General features: G+C 43.0%; 1 long non-coding RNA gene across 1 annotated transcript in view; it reads left to right on the top strand.

Moving 5' to 3' along the window:
• LOC120985598 overlaps positions 1 to 20,259 on the top strand; it is a 241,685-nt gene extending 221,426 nt beyond the window's left edge. The window contains exon 4 of the long non-coding RNA XR_005775558.1: positions 20,228 to 20,259. This is a non-coding gene — a long non-coding RNA (uncharacterized LOC120985598). The remainder of the gene's footprint in view (positions 1 to 20,227) is intronic.
• Positions 20,260 to 21,429: the final 1,170 nt, after the last annotated feature.

Genomic DNA, 21,429 nt, shown 5'->3' on the forward strand with positions numbered 1-21,429 from the left:
CTACTAATATATGGACACAAGTATCAATGTCCTTCAATAGCGGTAGTTCAGTATAGTAGCCGTACACATTCGATAGTATGCATGGTCGCATACAAACTGCAACAGTAATGTTCCTACCTTCCTCTTTGATCAATAGCGAGGACGTCTCTATGGACGTGTGCGGTGGATAAGCAGCAGGTGGATCGTTCCGGCGTCTGGATGATGACTGCTGAAGTTCGCTGTCTCCAGATCTCGCGGGATTACGGAAGCAGTGAGTATCCTGGATGGCCCAAAGCACTGTTTGGCAGATTGTGTGCTTGGCGTCCTAGAAATCCATATTCCTCCGATTTAGATTAATGTTTGCATGGCCATGCATAGAGTGCGGAGGTGCTTCTGTTACAGATGTGCCGGCCAGACGCGTTTCGGGAACTCCTTCCCTTCGTCAGTGGTACTGCAACACCTGTCTTACTCCGCCTTTTATATCTTCAGCTTGCCTGAAATCCTGGATCACTGGATTGACTATCAGCTGAAATAAATCACCTGCGTTTTTTCATGCGTTTTTGGTGCGTTTTTTTTTACATATATGCGTTTTTTCTTGCTATACATTGCTCATGACATTCTACATGTCCTACAGAGGTCCAATTTGTAGTTACATATTGCTTGAGAGAAATATACTCATTATACTGCATAAATAGCACAAAATGATATTAATTTACTGCAACTACAACATAGTTAAACACACTAGGTATAACCTTGCTTATGCACTGTCCTATATGATGCAGAACACAGATATAAAAACTAAAAACATGAAAAATATATATATATATATACATATACATATAAACATATACATTTAAAATCTAATATAGCTACCAAATATAAGGAAATGTGTAATCCATATTTTAAATATTGTAGATGGTGCGATATCTCAATAAAATAAATTACATAAAACATCTTTAAAAATATATAAAAAAGTGGATGTAAAAAAAAATGGTTGAGAGAGGGATCCAGAAGCTGTTTTATAAAAAGGCGCTCATTCAGGTAGATTTCAGATGTTCAGATATTGGTAGTTGGACTGTATCTCGTTGGCTAGATGTATATGAGACTGGGGGCCCACACCTGAGTCTGCGACACACTGTCGATAAACGGCCTGACTGAGTCGCAAGAGTCAGAGTGGGGGCACCCAGTCTACAGAAATCCAAAAATCTCCAAGTCAGCATTCAAACCCACTGGCAGCAAAGATCCAAACTGATATATATGTTTGGATTCTATCCTGGACATTTGTTTGATGTAATTTCCCCCACGCCAGTGTTTGTCCACCTTCTCCAGTGCCGTGAATACCAAGCCGGAGGGATCTTTATTATGTATATCTTTGTAGTGCTTTGATAGACAATGCTTATCATAACCTTTCCTTATGTTAGCTATATGCTCAGCCAGCCTGGTTTTCAAGGGACGTTTGGTTCTCCCTATATACTGTCTCCTGCAAGGGCACTGGATAAGGTAGATAACTCCTGGCGTGTTACAAGTTAGGCAATCCCTGATCTCCCACATGAATTTATTTTGTGATGAGGAAATATTAGTGGTTTTTCTAGGTGTGGGGTTGACCTTGCACGCCATACACTTCCCACACTTGAAAAAGCCTTTTAAATTCATCCAGGAGCCCAGAATTGTATTCTCCTTTTTCGTTATTTTAGATGTTTTAATTGTTGGGGCTATTTTTAGGCCTAGATTGGGTGCCTTGGTAAATATTAATGCCGGGATAGTTGATAATAGATGTCCTATCTTTTTGTCACTTAACAGATGATGCCAGTGGGTTTTAATGATTTTCTGTAAACGTTTGTGGCTATTATTAAAAGTTGCCATAGGGAGAACCAAACGTCCCTTGAAAACCAGGCTGGCTGAGCATATAGCTAACATAAGGAAAGGTTATGATAAGCATTGTCTATCAAAGCACTACAAAGATATACATAATAAAGATCCCTCCGGCTTGGTATTCACGGCACTGGAGAAGGTGGACAAACACTGGCGTGGGGGAAATTACATCAAACAAATGTCCAGGATAGAATCCAAACATATATATCAGTTTGGATCTTTGCTGCCAGTGGGTTTGAATGCTGACTTGGAGATTTTTGGATTTCTGTAGACTGGGTGCCCCCACTCTGACTCTTGCGACTCAGTCAGGCCGTTTATCGACAGTGTGTCGCAGACTCAGGTGTGGGCCCCCAGTCTCATATACATCTAGCCAACGAGATACAGTCCAACTACCAATATCTGAACATCTGAAATCTACCTGAATGAGCGCCTTTTTATAAAACAGCTTCTGGATCCCTCTCTCAACCATTTTTTTTTACATCCACTTTTTTATATATTTTTAAAGATGTTTTATGTAATTTATTTTATTGAGATATCGCACCATCTACAATATTTAAAATATGGATTACACATTTCCTTATATTTGGTAGCTATATTAGATTTTAAATGTATATGTTTATATGTATATATATATATATATATTTTTCATGTTTTTAGTTTTTATATCTGTGTTCTGCATCATATAGGACAGTGCATAAGCAAGGTTATACCTAGTGTGTTTAACTATGTTGTAGTTGCAGTAAATTAATATCATTTTGTGCTATTTATGCAGTATAATGAGTATATTTCTCTCAAGCAATATGTAACTACAAATTGGACCTCTGTAGGACATGTAGAATGTCATGAGCAATGTATAGCAAGAAAAAACGCATATATGTAAAAAAAACGCACCAAAAACGCATGAAAAAACGCAGGTGATTTATTTCAGCTGATAGTCAATCCAGTGATCCAGGATTTCAGGCAAGCTGAAGATATAAAAGGCGGAGTAAGACAGGTGTTGCAGTACCACTGACGAAGGGAAGGAGTTCCCGAAACGCGTCTGGCCGGCACACCTGTAACAGAAGCACCTCCGCACTCTATGCATGGCCATACAAACATTAATCTAAATCGGAGGAATATGGATTTCTAGGACGCCAAGCACACAATCTGCCAAACAGTGCTTTGGGCCATCCAGGATACTCACTGCTTCCGTAATCCCGCGAGATCTGGAGACAGCGAACTTCAGCAGTCATCATCCAGACGCCGGAACGATCCACCTGCTGCTTATCCACCGCACACGTCCATAGAGACGTCCTCGCTATTGATCAAAGAGGAAGGTAGGAACATTACTGTTGCAGTTTGTATGCGACCAGGCATACTATCGAATGTGTACGGCTACTATACTGAACTACCGCTATTGAAGGACATTGATACTTGTGTCCATATATTAGTAGCAATTGTCGAACTCAGCTGCTCCACTACGTCACTACTACTGGAGCCGCATACATAAGCCAATACTATCTACTATCGCTATTGAAGGACATTGTCACCTGTGTTCACACTATAGGAACAATTGTTGTGTTCAGCTGCTCCACTACGTCACTATTACTGGAGCTGCGGATACAAACCAGCACTATTGATTGACCAATTTATCTGCGCATGGGATATATGCCCTTGGCTGCATTCAATTGTACTGGCTGAACATTACCAGTTGCTCTATTACAAGTGTTAGATTTTATACAGTATTCAATAAGTTTCCTGACTAGCGACCGTCACGATTCTTTTATCCCTATATGTGGCATTTGTTATTATGTATTTTATCTCTTTATTTTATTGAAATGTATACGCGTTCTAAATTGTGATTTAATAAATGTTTTATTCCAATTCTATTGGTCCAAGTGTTGAGTGCTCGCCCTAAACTTGACCTTTCTTTACAGATGTGTTTTGATCAAGCTATATTGGCTGAGAGTCTCAGATTTTATCATATCAGAGTGAGGGCTTAGTCCATATATAATGTTTGCATCTATGGTGTTAGTGCATTTCTTTCCATGATTATTTCCTAATATCAGATGCTTCTGTAAGTAGAGAAACATACCCTGCCACACTGCAAAAATTGTTCAGGAATAGTTTGAGGAACATGACAAAGAGTTCAAGGTGTTGATTTGGCCTCCAAACGAGACAGATCTTAATCTGATCCAGCATCTGTGAGATGTTCTTGAAAAAGAAATCCAATTCATGGAGGTCCCACGTGAATACTTACACGACTGAGAACAGCTGCTACTAATGCCTGGGTGCCAGATATCATTGGACACCTTCAGAAGTATTGTGAAGTCCACACCTCCACTGGTCAGAGTGGGTTTGGTGGCAGAATCTACATAACATTAGGCAGGTTGTTTAAATGTTATGGCTGATCAATGTATACTGTATATGTACATCCTAATAAATCCATAATCCGGTACCCCTCCAACCCCTTGTTTAACTCCTGCTGCTGCAACATCTCAGCACTCTGCTTATGGTCAACTACTTATATTGGGCAGACTAGATGGGCCAAATGGTTCTTATCTGCCGACACATTCTATGTTTCTATGTTACTGTATGTCTGCCTTCTTGTGTAATTGTTTCTTCCTTCATAATTGGATTGGGTCGTATTTACTCTTCCCTTCTTTGATATTTCACTTTGCAATGTATTTTTAAGAATTCTTTACGAGAAGCTGTATAAAAAGGCTTAGATACACTCATCTGCAGTACATTACATGTTGTATATATTTTTCAGTGAGGCACATTAAAGAGCATTCTTCCTTTCAGGTGAACAGACTCCCATATTGGTAGAAGGGGCTTGTCGGATTCAAAGTCACCTTTTCTCTTTGATGTTTTGAAAGTGTCTCTTGAACAAAGAGCGCAAAACTTTGCAGCTTCACGTCTGATGTAGCTTAATGGAAAATATGAGATGTGATGAGTTTTATTTTATTTGTGTCGATTCCATCATTCAGATAACGCTCCCTAAGTTTTACTATTACTCTATAACGGTGAGTACATTCATAAAATACATTTCCTGCATACTTTGAAATGTCAGATACAGTGCTGATAATGTATATCTAGTAACTATCTGATCTCTTTCACTTCTAGTCTTCTGCTTTCGTAAAACTTCGCTACTTCCTGCCATCCATATTAGCACCAATGGATTGACTATTTCAGTCAGCTAGCCAAGCACAAGTCTCTTCTTGCATGTAATCAGTTTTGACTTTTCTATAAGATGTCCCTGGCAACAAATCACTTTCAGACGGAGATTCATTTTCCATGCTCTTTGTACAGAGACATGTCTATATTGATATCTGCTTTGCTCAGGGTTGTGTATCCCATCAACACCTTTTTCAATGTGGATCAGTTCTAGACACCATAAATAACACTACAAATATAAACGTATAATCCAGATTATCTGCAACACAAAATCATAAAGGCTGCAAATGTAACGAAGGTTGGGCTGGCTCACCATATCTACTGACAAATTTATAAGATTGAGCATGTATATAACCTGAGCATTAGAGTAAATGATCGTTTATAGACTGCCACACAAGACACATTCGCATACTTTTCCAATAATTTGTAATATATTACTGCATTCAGTAGATAACCTTAAAAACAGTGACAGTGCATAACACCAATCTACTAAATAATAATATTGCTGCACAAAAGTGATATCAACTGTTTTTAATACAGATAAATGTATGCAAAAGCAAAAATAGCAATAGTAATAATAAAATGTGTGCAAAATATATGCAAATTGTGCAGCAAGCACTAGGATGTCAACACACTTGGGTCCAGGAGCCAGTTCAGTGCTTTTGCCAGACCTTGTGTCACGGCCTCTGTGTTGTGCGCTGTGACACGTTTGCCTTACCTGCTGGTTGCCAGGGGCAACGCTTTGATGTCGGCTTGTATGTGCTTTTCTCCCCTTCTCCTGGTTCCTCCCCTGTCTGGTGCTGGAGGGGTTAACTACCTTGCTGGGTGTGGTCACTAGGTGCTTCTTATACCTGTGGCCTTTGGCCGGGAGTCAGTTGTACTCCAGCCTTGTTGTGTGCTGGAGTTATGCTCCTTGTCTGGATGTTCCATCTTCCTGTGTGAGGGCTACCTAGTGGGACATCGATGTCTCCAGTGATGTCTTCCTTATGTCTCCTCCATTTTCCCTACCTTACCTGTTGTTATTTTTGGTGTGGGTATATGTTCTGGGGTTGTTGTACGTCTAGTTGTTGTTCCGTGTCTTGTCAGTGTTTGGTGTATTCTGTCCGGCATGGATGCTAGATGTTCCCCTGTTTGTCTGTTGTGACCTCCAAATGTCATGTTTGTGAGCTGTTGCTGGAGTGCTGGTTCCTGTGTGTCAGTACGTACTGCATCCATTTAATGTTTGGATCACAGTTAGTTTGCATGGGTTCCAGTTTACCTTGGTTCTGTCTTCTGTTGTGCCGTCCAGCAGCTGCGGCAGGTAAGTTACCATGCTCTCTTTGGTTGTTGGTTCAGTGCTTATCCCCGCCACTGGATACTTGCCTGCCGTTCCACTTGGCTTTCCTGTTCATCCGTGTCTTGGAAGAACAGTTTGTCTCTCCCCTGCTCCTATGTGAGGGATTATCAGGGCGACTCGGGGTCCTAGGTATCCTGGGTATGAGCCGTCCTACCATCCAGGTCCGCTCATGCGGTGAGGAGTTAGGGCGAGGATTAGGGACGCTTTAGGATGTGACCAGCTCCTTTTCCCCGGCATCCTGGCCTAGCTGCTTCCCCGCATACTCTATATCATACGGTGGGGAGTTTCCCCCAGTCCCGACCGTGACACCTTGGTGTTCAACAATTTTCTATAATAACCTGTTCACATACACCTTAGTTATCCTATTGTTGTAATATTAGTTGTAATGTATATATTTTATAGGGCTGATGAAAACAGCCTGATTCATAACTTGTTGTTGGGATACTGACTCGTTGAGGGGAGGGCCAACCAATACTCTAAAGTAGTTTTAGCATATAGAGCCCTTAACATGTACTGCTAGATCTTCACTAGCATGTCTGTAATATACATGTGCCATAGCTAGGGATGCTTTTGTTTAATTAGAAAAACTATTTAATAAAATTTTTTATTAGGTCAGTAAGGAGCCCCGTGCTGACATCAGCCTCAAGTTACAAACTGCGCATGCGCTAGCTGTTCTGCGCGAGATTAAGGTGCTTCAACTGTGTGATATCAGGGGATCATGGAGGGGAGTTGGAGGATGCGGGGCAGTGCTGGGCTCCTTCACAATGGGCGGTGCTGGGCTCCTGAAACTCTGATAACAGCCCCTTGGGCTCCTTACTCACCTACTTAGCATATTTATAAAATCGTTTTTCTAACTAAACAAAAGCATTCCTAGCTATGGCTATAAGCGTAGTTTTTTTCTAGTGCTTCTCTTAACATTTTCTGCCTATTCTTTCTCAATAAACTGTCAATATTGCTACCTCATGGTGCAGTTTTTATTTTAAAATCTCCTATATTGGTGATATGGAACATTTAGCAGCCAACTGGTAACTACTAAGTGGTAACTGCTGGGTAACATGAGACCATTATTTGCTACTGGTTTGTGGTATGTGCTTCATATCAATTTCAAATCTGTAAATGTAATTAGAAAATGTCAATATGTAACTGATATTGAACCAATGGAGTAAACTGTAGATTAAATATGTTGTGGTTTAATTGTTTTTATTTTGTCTCAATAATGTCATCCATATATCTTTCCCAGAGCACCAAGCCCTACCCCAGGGGGTCTGCTGTAATATGTCATAAATAAATCTGCATATCTAGGGCCAAACTTGGTGCCCATGGCAGTTCCAGTTTTTTGTTGGTAAAATTGTGCTCCATAATAAAATTAATTATGCAATGAATTAAACTGAATTCCATTTAGTACAAAGTCTATCTCATCAGACTGCAATGGAAAGGATACCTTCCTGATGAATATTATGAGTTCACATCCAAAGTATACAAATTGGTTGGCAATTTAGTTTTTCAAAAATCTGGATGATTTGTATTGTATCTTTTAAGTGTTTTTTTTTTATTTTTTATGTACATATGGTATGCAACGTATTCTAGAGACAATAGGCCTTCCAGGTGGATTTTTGGATCCTTATAGATTTCTGGGATACAGTAAAATACTGATATTTGGGAGAACTATCGAAGGTATTTAGGCACCATAAAGATGCTGCCACACTACTATTTTGAAGGACATTTATTCATTTATTTATTTTTTTAAAACAAAAATATGAAAATCTGTTTTTTTGGGGTGATTATTTCTAGTCACACATATTACTTGCCTTTTTTCTGACTTTTTTTTCCTGTAGAGAAGTGTATGGCAAGTCGTCTGAAAAATACCACACCCATAACTGCTATTTGCTGCAATTTGAAAAAGCAAAATGGCAGGAAATGGTCTGAAAGGGGTTGTGCAAGAATGTGGGTTGGGGGATCTGTAAAGGGATGCTTACTTACCTGCTTCCTTACTCCTTTTCCTCCCGAGCTACAATGCTTTGCTATGCTTCCTCACTGAAAACATCCACTGCTGCGGCAGTGACTGGATCTCCTTGCACCATGTGACCATTTGTCATAATGTAAGAGGAGCTGGTCACTGCCACAGCCAGGCGACGTCAAGCCGGATGTTTTCAGAGAGAGAGCGCAACAGAGCATCGCAAGCCAGCAGGGAAAGGAGCAGGGAGCCAGTGCAGGAAAGCAAGTAAGCAAGCTTCCCTTTACCCTTTTGGACAAATAAGGAGGGGGCGGGCGGGGGTGGTTGCCACACTCCATTCTTGCACACTGCCAAAAAAACTGTTTGTTACTTGCCAACTGTCCAATATATAAAATCTGGCTGTGGTTTCCAAAAAAAACAAGAAAATGCAGTATTTTGGTTTCGTTTAATTTTTTTTTTAAGGGTGAAACCACTCTAAGCACAATACAACAAAGCCACATTGTCCAGCTACAAAGCTTCAGTTTAGGTGTCCCTTTAAATACTTCTCAGAAGTATTAGCAGCTTTCAGGCAATTTTTTTTCTATCTTTTCTATTTTTTTCTATCTTTGTAATACAAGAAGCAGTATAGTATGACAGATTTTTGGATTGGATCATAGTGGATATTAATGTGGCTTCCTTAGATCAAGCTATTGATGCTTGTGCTTCTCTCTAAGGGTATTCTCTTTTTGTAGGAGTTATGACAGCTGAATCTCTCAGGATGAGATATCTCCAGTTGTACTGACTCCCCTAACACCCCTTGTGAGAAATCATTTGGGATTAAGGAGCAGAATATTTATGGCTGGCTGATAAACCAGGACAAGCAAACCAATTGAACACTCCAGTATCAATAATCCTTAGATCAATTTGCACAAAAAAATGTTAATTCTGTATACTACAAAAAAAATCAAATTCATTACTAAACTAACAAAAGATAGAATTTGTACTAACCACTTCACTGATTCTTCAGGTTAATTATTATGTGAAGAAAATGTCTAAACTTAATGGCTGGTTTATATTTATGATTTGCTAATGAAGTTGCTTGGAGTTTATTACAAATGAGCCCACGCTTGTCTCAAAGTGACAGATCGATGCGCTAATTGGCTCCAAAATCCTGAAATGTACATAACTTAATGCTAGTATTTATATACTCGCTTTTACTTGATGAAAATGCACGAAAGCAAAATTAAACAGGACGCCTTGTGTTAAATGAATAATGCAAAGTCTGAAATTATTCTTTTCCATTTATAAATGAAACATTTTGGCATACTGTATTTTATACATCACTGTAAGTCCAGGATGAGTTTATTTATGACCATGCTGGTATTTGTTGCGTTCAAATACACTACTGTGTGCATTTTGTGTTTTTCACCATTACGTATATTCCATCCTTTCAAAACAGATTAAAGCAGCGCTCACCTGCTGTTCGTTTAGGAAGCACGGAATAGCCAAGGACTAGGCATGCGTTCAGCTTTGAAAAGAAGATGGTAGATCCAGCTCCCAATAAAATGATGTCCTTTATTTTCTCAGCGGTATAATCCAATAAACACAGTACATGTACAACGTCTACGCGTTTCGGACCATGGATTTAAGATCCTTACTCATGACACAGTTGCTGTATAATGCCCTAAGTATAAGTACCTACTTCCCACCAATTACATTCAAACTATTTAGATGTCACATGTTACCTGGTGGCAGTATTTGGGCTACATAGAAAAAGTGGAGATAAAAATTAATACTATAAAATATGAAAAAAAGAACTACTCAAATCAACAATATTGTAAAATGAGATCATGCTTTTTGTTTAGTCCGGTGGGAAAGCAACTACCCAGCTTGAACATCTAAAAAGCTTCTCTACTGAGTAGTTTTCTTTTATAGTCACCTCCGCTGATTGGAGCAGTGACCCTTTCCCCACTTTGCACTGATAAAGCAGAAACGCCCCCCTTGTGAACAATCGCAAAGTGTAAACTTGCTGCTGACACATTGCGAGTTTTATAATGCGGAACATCCGACAAATGCTTGCATATTTTTGTTTTGATTTCTTTCATTGTACATCCCACATACTGTAATGAACACTATCTACAAGTGATCAGATAAATCGCAAAGTCTGCATTGCAGGTTATATATTGCTTCAAATTATAACTCTTACCATGAGCTGAAGAGTGTCTCCCAGGAAAATAAAAAAGAAATAGCGCTAATATTGTGAGCTGAATCCCATTATTACACATTCATTTAATATTCCCAGAATTATTTTCAAAGGCCAGGCATATACAATAAAATATAATTCACACATTAAAAAAACTTTGACTAATGGTGAGGCCATGGCACAACCATCACTATGTTTTGGCAGGTGATACCCCTTTGGGAAAATGTTCAGAAGTCTTGGTATAAACTATTGTCACCGCTAGAGTTGAGCGAACCCGAACTGTAAAGTTCGGGTTCGTACCGAACTTTAGGTTTTTCGGCACCCGGACCCGAACATTTACGTAAAAGTTTGGGTTCGGTGTTCGGCGATTTTTATGGCGCTTTTTGAAAGGCTGCAAAGCAGCCAATCAACAAGCGTCATACTACTTGCCCCAAAAGGCCATCACAGCCATGCTTACTATTGGCATGGCTGTGATTGGCCAACTGCAGCATGTGACCCAGCCTCTATTTAAGCTGGAGTCACGTAGCGCCGCCCGTCACTCTGCTCGGATTAGTGTAGGGATAGGCTTCAGCTGCTGTGAGGAAGAGATCAGGGAGGAATCTTATGAAGAACTGCTTCTTTACTCAGCGATCTACAGCAAATGTGTTTTGTGGGTGCAGTGCACAATTGTTTTAAGCCTGCCCTGAGCCAACTACTACTGAAAACGAACATTTTTTCCTTCAGTTAGTCAATATCAATACATAATCGGCAACCATTTTATGCAACGATAGTGCACCATCACAGGATATCTGCATGTCTGCAAGTCCAGAAATACTGCTTTGAGACACTGGGGTTAAAAAAAAACTTTTTTTCATATAGTGCACATCTAGGATTATCGCTGCATAAGTTACTGTGAAATTTAGGCCACAAATACGGCTTTCTCATACTGGGGCGAAAAAAACCCATCTGTTTCATATAGTGCACATCTAGGATTATAGGTGCATAAGTGAGTGTCACATTTAGGCCAGAAATATGGCTTTGGCATACTGGGGAATACTGGGTGAAACAAACCCCTCTGTTTCATATAGTGCACATCTAGGATTATAGGTGCATAAGGGACTGTTCATTTTAGGCCACAAATACGGCTTTGCTTACTGGGGTTAAAAAACCCTCTGATATACTGCACATCTGGGATTAGACGTGCATAAGTGACTGTGAAATTTAGGCTACAAATACGTCTTTTTGCTTACTGGGGTTAAAAAACCCTCTGATATACTGCACATCTGGGAAATCATCTGTTTCATATAGTGCACATCTAGGATTATAGGTGTATAAGTGAGTGTCACATTTAGGCCAGAATTACGGCTTTGGCATACTGGGTGAAACAAACACCCCTCTGTTTCATATAGTGCACATCTAGGATTATAGGTGCATAAGGGACTTTTCATTTTAGGCCACAAATATGGCTTTTGCTTACTGGGGTTAAAAAACCCTCTGATATACTGCACATCTGGGATTAGACGTGCATAAGTGACTGTGAAATTTAGGCCACAAATACGGCTTTTTGCTTACTGGGGTTAAAAAACCCTCTGATATACTGCACATCTGGGATTAGACGTGCATAAATTATTGTGAAATTTAGTCCACAAATGCGGCTTTCTCATACTGGGGTTAAAAAACCCTCTGATATACTGCACATCTGGGATTAGACGTGCATAAATTATTGTGAAATTTAGGCCACAAATGCGGCTTTCTCATACTGGGGTTAAAAAACCCTCTGATATACTGCACATCTGGGATTAGACATGCATAAGTGACTGTGAAATTTAGGCCCCAAATACGGCTTTCTCATACTGGGGTTAAAAAACCCTCTGATATACTGCACATCTGGGATTAGACGTGCATAAGTGACTGTGAAATTTAGGCCACAAATACGGCTTTTTGCTTACTGGGGTTAAAAAAAACTCTGATATACTGCACATCTGGGATTAGACGTGCATAAGTGACTGAAATTTAGGCAACAAATACGGCTTTTTGCTTACTGGGGTTAAAAAACCCTCTGATATACTGCACATCTGGGATTAGACGTATATAAATTACTGTGAAATTTAGGACACAAATACGGCTTTTGCTTACTGGGGTTAAAAAACCCTCTGATATACTGCACATCTGGGATTAGAGGTGCATAACTTACTGTGAAATTTAGGCCACAAATACCGCTGTCATATAGAGTTTAAATTTTTTTTTGAGTGCAATACCCTACATCAGGGTTTTTATTGGCGGTTAATTATTTTTAACAGACTTAACCACTTTTTACTTTGCTTGGTGAACGCTAACTATGAGGCAAACATCTAATAAGGGAAGCGGTCATGGTCGTGGTCGTGGTGTTGGTGGAGCCTCTGGTGCAGGGAGAGGACGTGGCCGTTCTGCCACAGCTACACATCCTACTGAACCTACTACCTCAGGTCCCAGTAGCCGCCAGAATCTACAGCGATATTTGGTCGGGCCTAATGCCGTTCTAAGGATGGTAAGGCCTGAGCAAGTACAGGCGCTAGTCGATTGGGTGGCCGACAGTGGATCCAGCAGGTTCACATTAACTCCCACCCAGTCTTTTGCAGAAAGCGCACAGTTGGCGCCTGAAACCCATGCCCATCAGTCTGTCACATCACCCCCATGCATATCGGGGAACCTGTCTGAGCCTCAAGTCATGCAGCAGTCTCTTATGCTGTTTGAAGACTCTGCTGGCAGGGTTTCCAAAGGGCATCCACCTAGCCCTTCCCCAGGGGTGGAAGACATAGAATGCACTGACGCACAACCACTTATGTTTCCTGATGAGGACATGGGAATACCACCTCAGCACGTCTCTGATGATGACGAAACACAGGTGCCAACTGCTGCGTCTTTCTGCAGTGTGCAGACCGAAAAGAAGGTCAGGGAGGAAGACTGGGTGGAAGACGATGCAGGGGACGATGAGGTCCTAGACCCCACATGGAATGAAGGTCGTGCCACTGACTTTCAGAGTTTGGAGGAAGAGGCAGTGGTGAGACCGAGCCAACAGCATAGCAAAAGAGGGAGCAGGGTGCAAAAGCAGAGCAGCCGTCGCCAAAACAGTTTGCCTGCTACTGGCCACCGTCACCAGGGACCCAGCACACCAAAGGCAGCTTCAAGGAGTTCCCTGGCATGGCACTTCTTCACACAATGTGCTGATGACAAGACACGAGTGGTTTGCACGCTGTGCCATCAGAGCCTGAAGTGAGGCATTAACGTTCTGAACCTTAGCACAACCTGCATGACCAGGCATCTACATGCGAGACACGGGCAGCAGTGGAGTAAGCACCTTCAAGACCAAGAAAAGGCTCCTCCTGCTCCCTCTTCTGCTGCTGCTTTGGCCTCTTTCTCCGCCTCTGGAGGAACGTTGGCACCTGCCGCCCAGCAAACAGAGGATGTGCCACCAACAACACCACCTCCGTCACCAAGCATCTCCACCATGTCACACGGAAGCGTTCAGCTCTCCATCTCACAAACCTTGGAGAAAAAGCGTAAATTCCCACCTAGCCACCCTCGATCCCTGGCCCTGAATGCCAGCATTTCTAAACTACTGGCCTTTGAAATGCTGTCATTCAGGCTGGTGGAGACGGACAGCTTCAAACAGCTCATGTCGCTTGCTGTCCCACAGTACGTCGTTCCCAGCCGCCACTACTTCTCCAGGAGAGCCGTGCCCTCCCTTTACAACCAAGTATCGGATAAAATCAAGTGTGCACTGCGCAACGCCATCTGTGGCAAGGTCCACCTAACCACAGATACGTGGACCACTAAGCACGGCCACGGACGCTATATCTCCCTAACTGCACACTGGGTAAATGTAGTGGTGGTTGAGCCGCAGGCGGAGAGCTGTTTGGCGCACCTCCTTCTGCCGCCAAGGATCGCAGGGCATCATTCTTTGCCTCCTGTTGCCTTCTCTTCCTACTCGGCTTCCTCCTCCTATTCTACCACCTCCTCATCCGGTCAGCGACAGACCTTCACCACCGACTTCAGCACAGCCAGGGGTAAACAGCAGCAGGCCGTTCTGAAACTGATGTGTTTGGGGGACAGGCCCCACACCGCGCAGGAGTTGTGGCGGGGTATAGAACAACAGACCGACGAGTGGTTGCTGCCAGTGAGCCTCAAGCCCAGCCTGGTGGTGTGCGATAATGGGTGAAATCTCGTTGCAGCTCTGGGACTAGCCGGTTTGACGCACATCCCTTGCCTGGCGCATGTGCTGAATTTGGTGGTGCAGAAATTCATTCACAACTACCCCGACATGTCAGAGCTGCTGCATAAAGTGCGGGCCATCTGTGCGCGCTTCCGGCGTTCTCATCATGCCGCCGCTCGGCTGTCTGCTCTACAGTGTAACTTCGGCCTTCCCGCTCACCGCCTCATATGCGACGTGCCCACTAGGTGGAACTACACCTTGCACATGCTGGAGAGACTGTGCGAGCAGCAGCAGGCCATAGTGGAGTTTCAGCTGCAGCACACACAGGTGAGTCGCACTGCGGAACAGCACCACTTCACCACCAATGACTGGGCCTCCATGCGAGACCTGTGTGCCCTGTTGCGCTGTTTCGAGTACTTCACCAACATGGCCAGTGGCGATGACGCCGTTATCAGAGTTACAATACCACTTCTATGTTTCCTTGAGAAAACACTTAGGGCGATGATGGAAGAGGATGTGGCCCAGGACGAGGAGGAGGAAGAGGGGTCATCTCTGCAACAGCAGAGGCCAGGTACAAATTTGGCCAGCCAGGGCCCACTACTGGTGGACGAGGAGGAGGAGGATGAGGAGGATGGGATGAAGCATGTTCACAGCGGGGTGGCACCCAACGCAGCTCAGGCCCATCACTGGTGCGTGGCTGGGGGGATACGGAGGACACAGACGATACGCCTCCCACAGAGGACAGCTTGTCCTTACCTCTGGGCAGCCTGGCACACATGAGCGACTACATGCTGCAGTGCCTGCGCAACGACATCAGAGTTGCCCACATTTTAACGTGTGCTGACTACTGGGTGGCCACCCTGCTGGATCCCCGTTACAAAGACAATGTGCCGTCCTTAATTCCCTCACTGGATCGTAATCGGAAGATGCGCGACTACAGGTGCACGCTGGTAGACGCGCTCCTGAGAGCATTCCCGACTGACGCCGGGGGACAAGTGGAAGCACAAGGCAAAGGCAGGGGAGGAGGAAGAGGTCGCCAACGCAGCTCTGTCTGCGCCAGCACCTCAGAAGGCACGGTTAGCATGGCCGACATGTGGAAAAGCTTTGTCACCTCGCTGCAACAATCGGCCCCAACTGCTGATATGGAGCGTGTTAGCAGGAGGCAGCATTTGAACAACATGGTGGAACAGTACCTGTGCACACGCCTACACGTACTGACTGATAGTTCTGCCCCATTCAACTTCTGGGTCTCCAAATTGTCCACATGGCCAGAGCTTGCCCTGTATGCCTTGGAGGTGCTGGCCTGCCCTGCAGCCAGTGTACTCTCTGAACGTGTATTTAGCACGGCAGGAGGCGTCATTACAGACAGACGCAGCCGCCTGTCCACAGCCAACGTGGACAAGCTCACGTTCATTAAAATGAACCAGGCCTGGATCCCACAAGACTTGTCTGTACCTTGTGCAGAATAGACAGTTCTAACAGCCTCAACCATCCATCCGTACTCAAGTGCACTTATTCCTTTTTTTAAAAATTTTTTATATGTCCCAATATTTTGGGGGATACCCCTATGTAAAAATGCAAAATAACACACATCTGTGTTGGAAACCTATTCCTCCTTCGCCACCGCTTCCACCTAGACCGCCACGTGAGCCTACACCGCCACATCCACCCATTCACCGCCTCCTCAACCGGTTCCTCCTACATCATTCCTAATTTTAATTTTTTTAAGGTCTTTTATGTTTTTTTAATTCATTTCCCTAACCACATTTGTTTTCAGAGCATTTGTCATGCTCTTAAGCACATTTTGCTGCCTTTTGCAGCCCTCTAGCTCTTTCCAGGGCTATTTTAGAGCCATTTTAGTGGCCACAAATTCGGGTCCCTATTGACTTCAATGGGGTTCGGGTTCGGCCGAACCTGCCAAACCCGAACATCCAGGTGTCCGCTCAACTCTAGTCACCGCCAGCCCTGGGAGAGATCTTAGAAGTTCAGATAGACAGAAGACTCAGGAGTCTATCTGACAGATCTCTTGTGTTTTCATTGTTGCTGACAGGTTTCCACCCCTTCGCAGATGCTGCTCATTATCTGTCAGGTGGCTCTTTATATGTTCCGCCTCTCACTTGTTTCCCTGCGGCTGATAGCTCTTCTGTGGAGTGCTCTGCTTGTGTGGTGGTTCTCCTGTTCCTGTTACATCTCAAGCTAAGTCCTTTTCCATTTTCCTAGTGTGTCTGTTCTGACTAGGCCTCAGGGAGACACTAGCTCCTTCAGTTTGGAAGGAGCCGGGTGCCTCTTTCCCTGTTCCCTAAGCTGAGGGTTTGGTGCAGTGTTGCAGCAGTCTCAGGTTCCTGTGCATGTGCATTTCTACCTTCGAGATTTGCACATGTTGTTAGCACCTTAGGGAGAGTATCAGGGATTGCTAAGAGGTGACCTCTTCATTCCCTAGGTTTGGGGCCTAGTCTGTTGTTGTTTAGTTGTGGGCTCCTTTGGTTGTCTTTCCTTCCCCGTACGTCCCATGACAACTATGCAGCCATCAACCAAGGACACATGATAAGGTCTACCCAAAAACCACATAGTATAATAAACTATAATTTCCATTTCCATATGACAATACAACAAATACAAAAGTATATTGTCAATATTCAAATATTTATTGAAGATATATAAATAAATATTTGAATATTGGCAATATACCTTTGTATTTGTTGTATGAAGATGGGAATTATACCTTATTATACTATGTGGATCCCCAAAACACGGATGCCGGCCATGTAAGTCCCGCATTTTGCAGTCTCGCACATTCTGCCGTATGTGAAAAATGCCTATTCTTGTCCGCAAAACAGACAAGACTAGAACGTGTTCTATCTTTTTTAATTTGATCTGCAAAAAAATGTGGAATGGAAATACGGTTGTGTAACTGGGGCCTTAGTCAAAGTCCATGACAAAAGAAAGAATGCATCGATTTATCTTTCTGTTGCTAAACCATATATAGGTGCAGTGAAAAGGAGATCTGCGCAATTTATAATTCTGTATGTCAAATCTAAAACTTCAACTACAACAGTAACCTGGTTCAGTGGCGTAGCTATAGGGGTCACATTGGTCACAATTGTGACTGGGCCCCTAAGCCAGAAGAACCCACAGGGCCCCCATTGCCAGTGGTGCTCTTCCAATTACTGAATTTTTCGCTTAATAAGACACAGTGCATCTTATTAAGCGAACACTAATGAGAGCTTTCATTATGGAATCGCTCACTAGTCTGCAGGGGGTGTGGAGAGTGAGGTGAGGAAAGATCTGTATTCACCCCTTCTCCCTGGTCTTCTTTGGGCTGTGCTGCATGTCCTGACTACGTACAGCGTTAGGAGGACGTAGTGTTCCTAGTATGACCTGATGCTGAATGTAGTCAAGTGGCAGGGGGCGTGACTGCAGGGAAGACCCCCGGACTTGGAGAGTGGCGGCGGAGCAGGAGAGGCAAGTTCATTTATTTATTTTAAGGTCCGATCTGGGGTCTGACATGGAGGTCTAAAGAGGTTCTGATCTGAGGTCTAAAATGGAGGTCTAATGGGGATCTGATTTGAGGTCTGATATGAGGTCTAATATGGGGTGGTCTGACATGGAGGTCTAAACGGGGTCTGATCTGAGGTCTAATATGGGGATTGTGACATGGAGGTCTAAAGAGGGTCTGATCTGAGGTCCTGATATGGGGGTCAAACATGAAGGTCTGATGGGAGTCTCATCTGAGGTTTGGATATGGGGGTTTGATCTGAAGATCTGATATGGGAGATGAGATATGGCGGTCTGATTTGAGGATCTGATATTGGGGTCTGATTCGAGCATCTGATATGGGGGTCTGATCTGGGGATCTGATATGAGAGTATGATCTGAAAGGTAAGGGGGTATTTTTTGTACTGCCGCACAATATCAGGGGATATTTTTTGTACCGGTGCATTTTATAAGGAGGTATTTTTTTTTACTGGCGCACATTATAAGAGGGAATTTTTGTACTGGCACATATAAGGGGGCATTTTTCTATTGGCACACATTATAAGGAGTATTACTACTGGGGGACTATGGAGAAGATGATTACTAGTATGGGTACAATGGGGGCATTATTACTATTGGGGCCACAGTTAACACTGTGCTCTCTGGCAGATTATTTCTATTGGTGGGATATTTTGGGACCACTATTACTGTGGGGGGCACCCTGGCATAGTATCAGCTGAGCACAATTATTTTTGGGGGACATTATGTTTACACTATTAATGTCAGGGACACTATTTGCTGGGTGCAGTTATTTCTTAGGGCACTGTGTGCCAATAATTATTAAAAAGGGCACTTTCTGCGAGGTACAGCAGGCACAGTATTGGAGTGTTGGAGACAAGAAATGGCTGAAAGAAATCATCATGGCGGTTTGTTTATAATGGAAAAGAGGAAAAGAGGAAAAGAGAGCATCTACATCAGAGGAGATATCACTCAATGTAAGAGGTATGTGACCCTGTATTACCCTGTATGTTTTGTAGCACTGTATGTAATGTTTTCCAATTATGTTTTTAACAGTAAGGTTGAAGGAGTTAAGCTGAGAATTTGTCACAGGGGGTGTTTCAATTTTTACCTCAGGCAGCAGAAAGGCCAGGTGCACCTCTGCCCCTTGCCACAAAGCAGTGAGGGAAGGGGGGAGGCCCAAGCTGAACTCTTGCACCAGGGCCCATAAGTCTTTAGCTATGCTCTTGGCCTGGATCATCACTATACCTGCCTGGTGTGGTAAGACCCAGCAACTGCCCCCTACAGTGGACACCCAGGGATCACTTTTCTTTTCACTACATACTTTTCTTCATTTTAGGATGCACTCCTGACTTTATTAACTTATCCATAAGCAAATGCACCAAAGGCAACCGTGTGAACCTCTCCCTAGAGAACTAAAAAAAACCTAATGAGGTTTACAAATTAAAAGAAGCCATTGATCCATGCTTATAACAGAAATACTGGTACAAGCCAACAACCAGATATGGTACCTTGTTGCAATTGAAGCAATATCATAAAATGAAACACCTTTCAACATTCTCACTGCACACTCTGACTATAATTTTGGGAGAGAATACAGCTGGTAAGCCTCCACAGTAATCGAGTTATGCTGAAGAGCCTGCCGCCATCTTCTCACCCACAGAGCCTTTCAGAAGCTGAAGTGAAGTAGCTTGATTTCTTTGTTCTCTCCTTTCTCCTTCAATAGGGTCCATATGGCTACAAGTCATATGTTTGCAGAGACTGAGACCCCAACTCTTTCATATAGCTGCTGCACAGTGGTTAGCTGGATCCCCAACATGGATATTCTGCTATTATAGACCATCCACGAGCGTTCCTTCCACCACCAATGTTTTTCTATTGGACACCCACTGAACACAAAGTGCCCTCCACCAGATGAATCAGTGATTAGAGATGAGCAAAGTTTTGAAATATTCGATTCAGCAGCTATGTTGAATTTTGAGAAGACATTTGATTAGTTACGAATTAATTCATCACAAATTGCTATGTTAAAACCCTATTCAGCCTATCAATCAATGGGACCATTTTTAACGGCCGCTTAGACAGAAGTGCGCCTGTCTGACAGCTGTTAAAAACGGTAATATGCTAGTGCAGTTTGGCTCACTAACCTCATACACTTGCTCGCGCAGAGGCAGTTCCCTCCTCTTTTGAGTGGAAAAGACCTGCTGAAGGATCTCATCATGTAATGATGTCATCGCGCGCTACCAGCGTGATAACAATTCTGGCCGCCATTTTAGGAAAAATTATTCATTACCATGAAGTGTGAGGAAATTCGGTTTTTTGGAAAATCAAATTTTTCCTAAACCCTGGATTGAATTCTGCTTCAGATGCTTCTGTTTGCTCAACACTGACTGTGATACCTCCATTCCTGCCTTTCATTGACAATGGGTCCTGCTCACACTGTCTCCTCTTAACTGGAGTGGGGCTCCTCATGTGGTGGCTCCATATACACCATGATAATCCTTTTGGCAACCAGCAGCTAAGAAGGATGGAAAACCACAAGCCTAGGCTCCATAAGAACGTGGACATGGTTGTGGACTCTAGTTAATACTTAGATTCCACCTACTTAATGCTTTCCCAGGTAACATAGAGCAGATATGGTTCTTTATAACATTCTCCTACTTAATAGACTTATAATTTGTGATCAAGTTATTTGGGGTTATTTCTTGTTTAAATGTAAACATATTCATAGTATAGAGGTTACATTTCTAATTTGTGGGGCCAACAATTGAGACCCTCACTGATTACAAGAACGAGGCATCGGAGTCCCTGAAGTAAATGGAGCGGCAGTCACACATGTGCTGGCACTCCATTCAGCTTTATGGGAATGCCAGAGATAGCTGAGCACTATGTTCAGCTTCTCTTTGCCAGTCTCATAGCATTGAATGGAGTGTCAGCATATGTGACCTGTAATATGTGAGCTGTATCTGTGTGTAGCAGAGCTTTATGTGTGTATAGCAGAGCTGTATCTGTGTGTAGCAGAGCTGTATGTGTGTATGGCAGTGTCGTGTGTGTATAGTAGAGCTATGTTTGTACCAGAAAGTGTGTCGCAAACAAATACTCAAAAATAATTTAGCAGAAAAAGAAGCATGGCCGGACACAACAGAGCAATGGAGACACATTTATTTGGATAGGTACATTTCATGAGCTGACCACATGCACCATTGCTGGTTGTTACAATGGTCAGCAGAGCACACAGTAAGGGTTACAGGAGCTAACCAAAACTATTCCCCCCTATGCTACACCCT

The sequence above is a fragment of the Bufo bufo genome, chromosome 1, assembly GCF_905171765.1.
Source record: "Bufo bufo chromosome 1, aBufBuf1.1, whole genome shotgun sequence".
Classification (NCBI taxonomy): Eukaryota; Metazoa; Chordata; class Amphibia; order Anura; family Bufonidae; genus Bufo; species Bufo bufo.